This window comes from Sciurus carolinensis, chromosome 14, assembly GCF_902686445.1.
Source record: "Sciurus carolinensis chromosome 14, mSciCar1.2, whole genome shotgun sequence".
Lineage (NCBI taxonomy): Eukaryota > Metazoa > Chordata > Mammalia > Rodentia > Sciuridae > Sciurus > Sciurus carolinensis.
Window position 1 is genome coordinate 50343233 of NC_062226.1, and position 12665 is coordinate 50355897.

A 12665-nucleotide genomic window follows, 5' to 3' on the forward strand; every position below is an offset into this window, starting at 1 on the left:
GTTTTATCACAACAACAGGATAAAAAAAAATCTCAGTTGATCCAATTACCCTGCTTATTAAGAACTATTTAATGAGAAAGTCACACCTTTGAGTTATTAGAAGCTATAATGGCCCTGCAGAGTTCCAAACAAATAAACTAACAGAATTACTTTTGATTCTAAATTGTTTGCCAGGAGATTAATCCATCTGTCCTTGAAAAAAAAAATTGTTTTCCTCCAGTGTGCTCAACTTCCTCCAATCTCATTTCAATCAAATATGTTAACCTCAATCCAGAGGATGTTTTTTAATTGCTTAAACTGAAGTGTAAATATTTTATATTATTTTACTTTTCCAGTGCACATATAATATTTTGAAAATCAAATTTTAGTCCATTAACTGGAAAATGTTAGGGAGGTCTTTCTATTACATGTTTTGAGATCTTTCAAAGAAAGTTCTTTCTGATAAGGTGACATCTGCACAGGCACTTGAACTAAGTAATGAGTATTTTATAGAAGGACTACTAAGGGCAATACACTGGAGGTACAAACATGCCTAGCAAAAGTCAAAGACACCAGTGTGATTGAAGCAAGCGAGTCAGTTGGGCAGAGAGCCTAAGGAGTGAAGCAGGGACCCAGGCCATGTGAGCCATGGGATGTTTCTGAACCCCTTGGGAAGTTGCTAGAGCATTTGGGGCAGAGAGATGGCATATCAGACTGCCATTTTAAAAAGATCATTGTGGCTTCTATGAAGGATAGACCATAAACAAGTAAAGAAGGGACAAAAGAAAGGTGTTAGGTGGTTATTGCAGTAACCCAAGAGAGAAAGGTCCTAGCACTGGAGATGATAAGAGTCCACGCTTTGGATATATATAAATATTAATACACACACACATACATGTAGAGAGAGAGCACTTGTTTGTTTTTTTACATTTGTCCAGCTTTACTGAGGTATGATTGACACACACTATGTATGATGTTGAGATATATATATATATATGTATGATATTGAAATAATATAATCAAACTAATTAAAATATCCACCAGTCAGACACCATGGCACACACACACCACACACCTGTAACCCCAGCGACTCATGAAGCTGAAGCAGGAGGATGACAAGTTCAAAGCCAGCCTTAGCAATCTGGCAAGGCCCTGAGCAACTTAGCGAGACTCTACCTCAGAATAAAAAATAAGAAGGGCTGGGGATGTGACTCAGTGTTAAACGCCCCTGGATTCAATCCCTAGTACCTACCAAACAACAAAAAAACAAAAACATCCAGTGTGTGTGTGTGTGTGTGTGTGTGAGTGTGCGCACGTGGGTTGAAAACACCAAGATCTCCTCTCAGTAAATTTGAAGTATCCATTATGATTAAACAATGTCACCATTTAATACATGAGGTCTCCATTTGGTCAAAAAGTATAAACCTTCAATTGTAAGATAAATAAGTACTTCAGATACATTTTCACAAGAGTTGCTGACAACTAGATGGGAAATGTAAAAAGAGCAAAGGATAGTTCCAAGGTTTGGGAGTCAGATAACTGGAAGCAGCAGACATTTACTGAGATGCAGAAGACTAAGGGAGTCATTCGTCTGCCTTTAAAATAAGTCAGCAACATATGAGTCTCCTAAATCCTTGGAGTACAGGGATTTTTGTCCATGTCGTCCAGGAAAGGATACATGACAACAGGGTGCAAAGTACAGAGTGTTCAAATTTCATCTGCTTCTCAATTTTATTTGGGGTTCATCTTGACTACATACAACAAATGTTAAAATTTGTGCACTTACCTAAAGGCTGAATTTTCTCTGAATTCAAACCCAATGCCAAGACTGCTATCAAGATCTGCCCCATTCCCACCCACTTTCCAATCCCTCTAAGGCCTCACTGACCCTCTAAGTCCTAGCTGTCCCACACAGCTTAAAAATCCTATAAACTATAACAGAGACAGGGAAGGAGAGAGAACTAACAGGCAAATTTAGATAATCCTCTCTTCCCCACCTTCATTCATATCCATTCCATTTCATATCTCCTTCCAAACTTCATGTCAAATGTTCAATATGGGCATTGCGTACACATGAAGTGTAAGGGGGGAGAGAGGAAAACTGGTTGTATTATGAAAAAAAAAAAGTGAGGAAAGTAAGAGATTTAAAATGCATTTATTTCTTTAAAAATCTTTAAGAATATGAAGTCACCTTGTTAAAATATAATGAATCATCAACTGATGTTTAAACTATTAGCTTAAAGGATGATGGAGAACTTCATATCCTAGCATCCCTAAAAGAAACCCAGACATTGTGTCCTCATTGGTAGAATATTCTTGCCTAAAAAAATTCAACATGGATCTATAGAGCTCTCTATATTTAACTACCATAGTAAATACATGAAGTCAAAGAATAAGATAAAGAATACCACTTGCTTTTTACATTTTATAGGACAAATGACTGTTTCTCCAACAAATCAATGACATGGGGAAAAAAAGAGGTAAAGGGAATGAAAAAAGTAAGTTACTTGAGAGATATAATAGCAAAACATATATCTAAAATCTGATTCCAAATGATCAACTGTAATCTGACCCTACTGGCACAACTGACAATTCTGAAATGTGAACTACTAGAGAATATTAAAGAATTGGTATTAATTTTGTTACAGTTGATAATGATGTACCAACTATATTTAAGAGGGAAAGTCCTTATTTAAAAATAATTACTTTTTTTAAAAAAAAAACTACAGCAGAAAAAAAAATGTATAGAATAAGACTGACAAAATGATTTTTATTGTACTCTCTATGTGTATGTTTGAAATTTTCCATAGTAAGATTTTTTTTTTTTTTTTTTTTTTTTTTTTTTTTTGCGGTACTGGGGATCGAACTCAGGGCCTTATGCTTGCGAGGCAAGCGCTCTACCAGCTGAGCTATCTCCCCAGCCCGATATTTTTAAGAATAAAGAAAAATGAGGGGAAAACTAGAGGTTGCAATATTGCAATATGAACTATGAAAAAAATTTTTCTCATGTGCAACTCCTAATGTGTGAATGAAGATTTCCTTAATGGTATGCAACAAAACCAAAATAAGGCATTTAAGAGATTATCAGTTTTATTCATAATCATTAACTTCAAATGCTATGCTCATTATAAGAACCTCATAGTTCAGACTGATTTTATAACATTATTCTATAAATTTAAAATAGCTTTATTTTGAATAATAAAACATCTCATCTGAAGTTCTCATAAGACATTTAGAGAAGGGAAAGATTAAACAATTAAGAAAAGGTTTGAAAATCTTCTGCTTTAGATTATCCCATCCCTTTCATATATTCACTGTTTCAACATTGATGGGAATTTTTGTTTGCTTGTTTTGGGTTTGTTTGTTTGTTTGTTTGTCTTGTTTTGCAATGCTGGGGATCAAACCAGGTCCTTGCACATTCTAGGCAAGTACTCTCCATTGAGTCGCACCCTTAGCCTTCAGTTTTTCTTTGAACAAAAATATTATGATTTACAACTTAAATATCATGATTTACAACATGCCATGAAGTACCATGAGCAGGTAATCTATGCAATTGAGCAGAGACCACAACACACTTCTTGCAAAGAGTAAAGACCATGGGTACAGAACACTAACTAGCAGCCCTTTTAAAAAAAAAAAAAAAAAAAAGTGGATCACAAAAGAACTTATAAGTGGAGGTCAGAAATGTCCTCCAAAAATAACCCAGAATCTGTTCAAGAGCTTTTCCACAAAGCATGGAAGAGATACAAAGATCGGAAAAAGGCTGCAGCATCAAAAGCCTACCTGGCATTGATTCATTCAACATGATTAGATGCCTGCCTGCCTTGTGCAGACTCTGTAAATTGTTCCTGTCGGGTATTTTCATCACAGCCATGAAAACCTGACTACCACAGCAGATACAGGCAGGAAATCAGGAACTGAGTTCCATATATCTACTAGTTATCCAAATAGAAAATGCTGAGAAGGCAGTGGATATATGGAGTCTGAGAAGAGGTTCAGGATGAAAATAGAAATTTGGGAACTAACAAGAAATGACTAGTATTTAAAGCTAATATTTCAAGACTGAATGAGTATATGGTCTTATGAGTGAGTCCTGGAACCCAGTATTAAGAGGTCAGGGAGATAAGAAAGAACCAGAAAAAGAGTCTAACCTGTAATCCCAGCAACCCAGGAGGCTGAAGCAGGAGAATCACAAGTTCAAGTACCAAAAAAAGAAAATAAAAAAGAAATAAAGAAAAAAGTCTAAAGAGGAGCAAAAGGAATTGTAAGTGAAGAAAGTATGTTAAGAAGCAGAGAATAATTAACTATCTCAAAAAATGCAGATAAATCAACTAAGGGATGAAGTTTAAGAACCGATGTTTGGGTTTGCAAAATTAAAAGTCATTAGTGACTCCAAGAGGAGTGGTGAGTAAAAACAGATTAACATGGGATAAAGAAAGAATGGGAGATAAGTACTTGAACACACGAGTATCGTTTTGCCTTAAATGGAGTTAAAGAAATCGTGCAGTAAATTATGGCATTTGCAGGCAAATGGATGAAATTGGAGAATATCATGCTAAGTGAGATAAGCCAATCTCAAAAATCCAAAAGGCGAATGATCTCACTGATAAGCGGATGATGACACATAATGGGGGGTGGGAGGGGGGCAAGAATGGAGGAAAGAGGGACTGTATAGAGGGACTGTATAGAAGGACTGTATAGAGGGGTGGGAGGGGTGGGGGAAGGAAAAAAATAACAGAATGAATCAAACATCATCACCCTATGTAAATGTATGATTACGCAAATGGTATGCTGTTACTCCATGTATTAACAGAAACAACATGTATCTCATTTGTTTACAATAAAAATAAATTTTAAAAAAAAGATAGCTATTTTGAACCAGTCGGTAAAAAAAGAAAAAAAAAAAAAAAAAAAAGAAACCGTGCAGTGGCTTAAGGGGATAATGAATCAAGAAGGAATTATTATTTTAAGATAGGAAAAAGAACAGTATATTTGTATTCTAATGGATACTATTCAGCAATGAGGGAAGATGTGATATTGTGGGAGAGAGAGAGATACTGGAGCCAAATCTTTTAGCAAATGAAAGGAATGAGACCTACTACACCCATGAGAAGCGGTATTGAGAAACACAAGTCAGATGTAGTGGCGCACGCCTGTAGTCCCAGTGCTCAGGGGACTGAAGCAGGAGGATCCCAGGAGTTTGAGTCCAGCCTGCAAAATGTTGAGACTCCATGAAGGAGGAAGAGGAGGAGGAAGAAAGGAAGGCAGGCAGGCAGGCTGTTCACTAAGACTTGAGGTCACAAAATCACAGGAGGGAAATCAGAGGTATATGCACATATGCCTACCTCCCACCCAGAGCAACTGTCAACTGTAACAAGGAAATTTTCACACATTTGAGCCCCATCACTGACCTAAAATACTCAACGTATCCTTCTGGGCATTCTAACAACAGATCAGAATAGTTGGATGAAAAGTATCTGCCAAAGTACTATGGAAATTCAGAGGTCAACAAGAGGTACATAAAAGCAAAAAAGTCACTGCCTCTTTCTCTAACAAACACAAATATTCACTGGAGACATAAATGTTCTTTTTCAATTTAAAAACTACTATGCCAGTTCTCTATATAACAGAAATTAATGGATTTGATGGGTAAAGGTTGACTACAGGAAGTTTCATCAAAACTTGAAATGTGAAATACCATTTGGCACTTCAAAGCTAGTCATATGCTTCAGAGAAGCCCTGTCATAGATGAAAAAATACAATCAACAAATACATGAAAAAAATGTTCAACGTCTTTAGCAATTAGAGAAATGTAAATCAAAACTACGCTAAGATTTCATCTCACCCCAGTCAGAATGGCGATTACCAGTAATACATATAACAAAAAATGTTGGTGAGGATGTAGGGGAAAAGGTACACTCATACATTGCGGATGACATTGCTGGTGAGACTGCAAATTGGTGCAACCATTATGGAAAGCAGCATGGAGATTCCTCAGAAAACTTGGAATGGAACCACCATTTGACCCAGCTATCCCACTTCTCAGTTTATACCCAAAGGACTTAAAATCAGCATGCTATAATGATGCAGTCACATCAGTATTTACGGCAGCTCAATTCACAATAGCTAAACTATGGAACCAACTGAGATGCCCTTCAACAGATGAACAAATAAAAAATGTGATATATATATATACATATATGTAGAATACATATATATATAGAATACATACATATATATAGACAGTGTGTGTATACATATATATACACACATACATATATATATACACACACACACAATATATATATATACAATTACTCAGCCTTGAAGAAGAAATAAATTATGGCATTTGCCGGTAAATGGATGGAGTTGAAGAATATCATGCTAAGTGAAATAAGCCAATTCCAAAAAACCAAAAGCCAAATGTTTTCTCTGATATGTGGATACTAATTCACAATGGGATGGGGGGTGACACTAGGGAAGAATAGAGTTACTGTAGATTAGGTAAAGGTGAGTGAAGGGAGGGGAGGGGGTATGGGGATGAGAAGGATAGTAGAGTGAAACAGACATTATTACCCTATGTACATATATAACTATACAACAAGTGGGATTCTACATTGTGTATAGACAGAAAAATGAGAAATTATACTCCATTATATATGACATATCAAAGTGCATTCTACTGTCATGTATATCTAATTAAAACAAAACAAATTTAAAAGTTTAAAAAAAAAAAAAAAAACCAAAGAGGCCTACAGAGCTACAGCAACATCTTAGAATGTGGTGAAAGAACTGTCCTACATCCTGACTGTGTACACGATCACAAAAATGTATGTCTATACTATAATCCACGGGATGATACACTCTAAAAAAGGCAATTTCCCGTATGTTAACAAAAAAACAAAAACAAAATTCTAAAATACCAAAAAAAGAAAGAAAAGTCCTATCATCCTTAAACCCAAATCTTACCTCTTTTCAACCTTCCTCTCCACTAACCAATCTTCCCTCCTTTCCAACCTTCTGGATTCTGCTGACAGTCTAAACTTTCTTATATACTCAGCTTCTTCATAGATAGTCCCCCTACCTCCTAGGCCTAATGGAACTCAACTCTCTTCTGTGTCCCATATCATGGAAGACTTATCATCCTTCTAAGTTCTAAGATCCAGAAGAATGTTTTCATGCTATTAGCCCTCCTACACAATACCTTTGTGGGCATAACATCCAAGTATCTTTATCTCTCATACTCTGAATCTCTACCACAGGCAGTCTAAAACTTTAGAAACCAAGATCAGAGTCTACTTCTGCACCCTGAGTACCACCATCATCTGGGATCAACACCTAGATGGGCAATGCATCCAATACACCAGTCTCATGGTTCATGAACACCTCTATTTCAACCACCTACATCTACCCCCAAACCCTAAACCCATAAGCACCCTAAAATCTTAAAATCAATACAAATGGTCTTCAACTTACAATGAGGACATGACTCATTGTACACTGAAAATACCCATAAAATTGAAAACGAACTTAATACATCTAACTTACAGAGCATCACAGCTTAGCAACACAGCACACTGGATTTATCAGTTGTGATTACATGCTGATGGGAGCTGTGGTTCACTGTTGCTGGACAGCCTTGAGAGACAGTATTGTGCTACCCTATCACTAGACTTGGAGATGATCAAAATTCAAAATTCAAAGTAAGGTTTTTTTCCACATGCATATGCTTTCAACACCATCATAAAGTCAAAAAATCCTAAGTCAAACCACTATAAGTTGAGGACCATTAGGATTCTACTCTGACCACAGAGTGTGTCTAGCCTATTAGCTATCTCTCTTATCTACAAACACTTGTACATGTACTTCATTCCTACTTTTAATGCCTTGAACCAATTATTTTCTCTTAATCTTCTTCCTCCTGTCTTCATCACCATCCCTATACAGTGTGAACCTACACTCCAACACTTCAACCTCTCTTGCCAATATATTTTAACTTCCTTGTGTTTCTACCATATGTGTACAACAAAATCTAAATATTGGATCAATCCAACTATTCATCATAACTGAATTTTGCTGCAGGAAATCACATAATTATAAGAACTAGTATTACAAATTAATAGCCTTTGCCTATCTGAAACCTTCCCCAAATCTCTTATCAGTTCTCTCCCCAATCCCCCATGACATTTGACTGCTGATTCTTCCCTCCTCCTCAAATTCTCTCCCTTCTGGTCTTTGAGAACTCCCCTGTCATTAGGCTGTTCCTCCCCAGTCTTTTTCATTGGATCACCTTCCTTACATGGAGGTGCCTCTTAGGGTTTATCTCCTGTTTTATTCTTTCTTATTCTACAAACTCTCTTTTCTACCACATTTAATGTGACATTGTTTTGACGATCTGTATGCTGAAAACATTCTAATTTTTATCTTCAGCCTGGAATTCTCTCCTTTTCTCCAGACCAAAGCAAACTTCTCCAAACTAAACAGCACCAATTGTGACACAAAGCCATGTCCAAGTCTGATTTTGTTTTTCCAGTGCTGCAGGTTGCACCCAGGCCCTCACACGTGCTAAGCAAGGGCTCTACCACTGATCTATATCAACCCCAAGATTGACCTATTCTTCCTTTACATCTGATACTTCTCATGAGTCCTATCTTGGGAAGTCATAAAACCTAGGGCTTTTCGTTTTTTCTCCTTGATTCCTTCTCTCCCTCATCCCCTACATCCAACTGGTAACCTTAATACGTCTTGAATCCATCCAATTCTCTCAAGCCCCCTGCATTTTGGAGGTTTTATCACGTCTTACCTTCACAAACAGCTACCTTATGGGCATTTCTGCCTAACTCCACAATAACCCATTCTTCACACTGCCTCATGAAACTGATCCTAACTTTCTTTCACTGAGAAAATCTTTTTTTTTTTTTTTTCCTTTAAGATAGGACCTTGAGACTGCTCTAAGTCTGACGTTGCTGAGACTAGCCTTGAACTCATAATCCTCCTGTCTCAGGTTTCCAAGTCACTGGGACTACAGGTGTATGTCACTATGCCCAGCTTCTTCCACTTACAATATTTTACCTATGGATCACCATTCTCCAGGATAAATTTCAAAGCCTTTAACATGATGGGGCAAAGGGCCTTTCATTTACTTACTAAACCTCATCTCCTCATTTCCCTCAACACGTTAAAAGTCTATGTTCTGAATCTAACCAATCTGTCCTTACTGTTTTCTTGTGCCTAAAATGTCTTATGCTCTATCCTCACCAACTAATTCCTAGTCACTTTCAAAATTCAGTGCAGACAAAATATGATAAAATATGATGTTCAGTAAATTAAATGCATTTTTGACTTATAATATTGTCACCTTTTAATAAATTTATTGGGCCATAACCCCATCATAAGTCAAGAAGCATCTATATAACCGAAGTAACTCAGGCTAATTGAATGAAAGCAAATATAAACTGACAAAATGTTAAAAAAATATAAATTCCATTTTATTACTTCCAATGTGACTTGGAGAATGTTAAAAATATTATGAGACCAGAAGTTTTGGGGGGATGAAATTTATTAAAATGTTTCAATCTATTGTTTAAAAAGAGATGAGATCTTCTACATTGCTTAAAAAGTTTGTTGGTTAAAATAATTCATATGGGGGGAACTGACAAATACCCCATGTCCTGATGGCTTAGGAAATCCTGTTTCCTATTGTGGAAATAGTACACACAACTTTGAGTCAAATTACTAGTAATTGCGAGTCATAGATTTACATTATCCTTAGGTAACTATATTTTGTTATACTAAACATCTATAGATCTTAGTAATTTTTTAAAAATACACTATAATAATAGGCTGCACATTTTTCCAAATCCCTAATTGTTATATATATAATTTAATTCACTTTATGGTTTGTGAACAATATCCAAAAAGCGTCATGAGGCTGTGAATAAAGTCTCAGGACTACTTTAGAAATCATTTTACCCCTAAAGCCAAATGATCTATTTATAAGTACCATCAATCAATCAACAAATGAAAAACTAACATCTCTATAGGCATTTTTATCTCAAAGTAACAGTTTATTTACTTTTGGTTATCAGGTTTCAATAAGAAGCATCAATCAAGATCTAGTAAATGTTAGATTGATACAACAAATGTTAAAAGACATTATATTGATAGACATTAGCCAAGTGATGATAACTAGTATTAACCAAGTAAGCAAATAATCAAGGCAGAGATTTTAGCTATCACTAATCTACCAAAGCAAGTCTAAATGCTTTAAAAATTGCATTTTTATCAAATTATTTATGTACTATATCATATGTAACATTTATAAGCCCATGATTATGACATTTCAAAATTTAGATGAGTCATGGTGCTTTCTTTGCAGGAACTGAATGTCAATCAAAATTGTAAACATGCACTTGCTAGTCAAAAAGTGAATGAAAACAGTGTTCACTGAAACAGTAAAATACATAATCACAAAATACATCCTGTGTTTTTACACAGTTCAGTAAATATACTGTATGCCTGCCTCTCCTTGAACATCTCAAAACTACAAAATACTTCTAATTGTATCCCCACATCTTAGGTTAGGTGACTGAGACCTTTAGGTCTTTAGTGGTACAGTGGCAGGACTACCCTTCAGAGTACCATTGGTTTAAGGCTTACTAAAGGTTAAAAAAAAGGAAAACTGAACGAGGTTCCAGAAGAGCTCTGTTTTGTACCTAAATGTACAGCCTAAAATTGAACCATTAAAAAAAAAAGAAAAAAGAAAACCCCATTTCAAGTTTTGCCAACTCAGACAACGAAATTGACAAATAAACTGCAAGAAAAAGCAGGGAATGTGGATTTTAGTATCTGGTATAAAACCCTGACCATCAAGGAATCCATTTTAAAAAAAAAAGTTTGCAATGAATGAGTGAATGACTAACTGCATGATGACAGGCAGGATAACTTCATTGACTTCAAAATCTCCAAATTCAGGAACCAATCTGTAGCACCAGGACGTCAGAGCTGAAATTAACTCATGGAGGGTAGTTGCAACTGCAGATGTCTGCAAATCTCCGCATACTTGTTGCGGACATTTCAAAACATGCACACACGCGCGCACACACACACACACACACACACACACACATTTCCATTCATATTTTTTCTCTGTCCCTCTGCTCCACACTCTCTCTTTTTTCTTCAGAAATTCCTGCAAGTGAGGACGGAGCCTGAGAACCAGGTCTGAAAGCAGGCTCTGCTCACCCATAAGCCTTTGCATTAAAGTGGACATGGTCTGCGTTATGAGTCCCCAGGAATAATGAGACAGTGAGCCCAGGCCAGGCAGGAGGCAAACAGAAACCCTTGCATGCCCCTGATTAGTAAACCTATCAGGTGCGGGACCACTGCAACCTGCTGCAGGTAGTTAAGCAAGGGTCACGCCAATCGGTTTCGGAGTCTGGGTGCGGCTGAGTCCCACCGCAGGCATCAGAGCAAGCCCTGCCAGAGCTCTCTAACAGCAGAAGGCCCGGTCCTCAGGGAGTTCAGCGCCCAGACAGGTCTGGAAGAGGGCAAACAGCAGATCCTGCCCGCTTCCCAGCCGCCCAACACCGCGACGCGGCCCTGCCACATGCTCCACTGCCCGATCTCGCAGCGCAGCCCCAGGTCGCTGGGCCCAGCCGCCCTCCACGCAAGCACACCCAGGCCGCAGGCCGGAGTGACCCGTCGGCTGCTGATCAGAGGTAAAGCGCACGCGGAGAGCCGCCTATCAACCCGCACAGCTTACCTCTCTTCTGCCACAAGCTCAGCCCCGCACCGGCTTCCTGACGTGGCCCACCCCACCGCCCCGACAGCCCGGGGGCGGTGCTACAGAAGACAGCCAATAGACTGCAGACGTCTATGGTCTGCCCGCCTTCTCCGACTTTGGTCCACCCACCCCCGCTCGCGCGCACGCGCTTTCGAAACGAAGGCCGCTCACTGCAGCTGGAAGGCTGTGTAGCGCTGAGCGGGGCGGCGCAGCTCGTGTGGTGCAAGCAGCCATCGCTAGTGTGCTGGCGGTGGGTTAGCATAGCAGTGAGGAGGTAGCCTAGCAGATAGGAACCTGCCTGGAAATACCACTGCAGCGTGCCGGAGTAGTCCTGTTGGCAGGCTGCCCCTATGCAGCTTTGGGTGATGCCTAGCAGCTTAATGGTATTTGGATATTTTCTTAACCAGAAAGAGAGATCAAATCCAGGGACTTGCACATGCTAGGCAAGTCCTTCACCACTAAACCACAACCCCAGCCCCATTTCACCTTTTACTTTATTTAATCTATCATTATACCAGGCACTGTGCTAAGCATCAGAGATACCAAGATGAAAAACACAATCCACAGCTTCCAAGGAGTCAACTCATCCTGGACACCAACTCAGCAGACACCAAGGTTATTTTGCCGAGAGAGAGAGAGAGTTTTAGAACCAGAAAGAATCTCAGAAACGTGCCAGTCCATGATAAAGTTTTCACTGCAAGCTGAAATGGAAAATGAGTTTTCACAAATACAAATTATTATGTTTTTAAATTTTACCATTTTCCTAAGGTTATGCTTTAATATTTTTTTTTTAACATGTGGTCTCACTATGTTGCCCAGGATGGCCTCAAATACAGTCCTGCCTCAGCCTCCCCATTATGTGGGAATTCAGACAGGTGGCACCACACACAACTCAATCCCA

At 38.2% G+C, this 12665-nt stretch overlaps 1 protein-coding gene across 1 annotated transcript in view; it reads right to left on the reverse strand.

Moving 5' to 3' along the window:
• Focad (focadhesin) overlaps positions 1-11800 on the reverse strand; it is a 299217-nt gene extending 287417 nt beyond the window's left edge. Inside the window, exon 1 of the mRNA XM_047524416.1 lies at positions 11744-11800. The gene's annotated coding sequence lies outside the window, so the exon portion shown is untranslated. The remainder of the gene's footprint in view (positions 1-11743) is intronic.
• Positions 11801-12665: the final 865 nt, after the last annotated feature.